We start from the raw sequence: 1164 nt of genomic DNA, 5'->3' as shown, positions 1-1164 counted from the left end.
TCCCTTGTCCCTTGCCGCTACTGGAAAGATCGCCGCTGCCGCTGCTCAAAACACCCCATCTCTATTCTCTGTTCTCGCCGCTGCTGCTCAGTCGCCGCTACCGCCGCTGCTCGAACCGCCCATTTTCATTACAGGTTTTCTCTCTTCTCTCCTCTAATTAATTTAATTAGATTGATTTCTATTTTAGTTTATTTTAGGTGGTTTGGGATTTTCATTGAATTAGTTTTCATTGATTTTAGGTAGATTAATTTCTGTTATAAATTGTTTTTAGGTGGTTAGGTTAGAAAAATTTAGTTAGTCTGATATGTTCTGATCTCTGTTCAATATGTTTGGAATTATTATCTGAGATTGTCGATTCTTATTACTAGGATTATTTGAATTAGTCTAAATCATTAATTTTACGTTTTACTGTTAATTCTGTGACATTTTATTGTATACATACTATTTATTTTATTAAAATAATTTGTTGATTTCTACTAATTTTAGATTTCTGATAATAATTTTATTAACAAGAGTTTTAATTTGATTTGACTGTTAGTTATAGATAAACTGTGCCAAAAATAAAAATAAAAATTAAAAATCCTACCGACAGATGTACCGTGGAATTAATCCGACGGTAATTATCAACCCAGGCTCAATCTATTATTCAAAACACCGACAAAAATTTTGCTAGTAATTAGCGTTCGGATAAAAAAAATCTGCTGATAAGAAATTTTCAATACCATTTTATACCGTCAACTACAAGACGACGATAAATTCGACGATAATATCCTTAGCGATAGATCGAATTTATTTAATTAATCCGACAGTAACCAGCGTTTTTCTTATATTGATAACTTCTTTCAACAACTTTCGGCTGATTCACAACAGCAACAATCAATCTATCTGTCTAGTAGACCACTATACCTAGTCAAAGGATGGGAAATAAAGGAATTATTAATAATAAGGGACGCTGCAACAATCTGCTTACCATGTTTCATGGTTAAAGATGGATCATGCTCCTGAAGATCTCCAATAATATTTGCTAGTATCCTTGCTAGAAATGGATCAAAGAATTTTAATACAGAGGGGCAAATTTTAGACAAATTTTTTAATTGATTCCATAAAAATAATTTAGACAACTTATAGTTATTAAGTTGGTTTTTCAAAAGGTTTATCAATATA

Source organism: Arachis ipaensis, chromosome B04 (genome assembly GCF_000816755.2).
Source record: "Arachis ipaensis cultivar K30076 chromosome B04, Araip1.1, whole genome shotgun sequence".
NCBI classification, from domain to species: Eukaryota; Viridiplantae; Streptophyta; class Magnoliopsida; order Fabales; family Fabaceae; genus Arachis; species Arachis ipaensis.
This window is presented reverse-complemented; position numbering follows the sequence as displayed.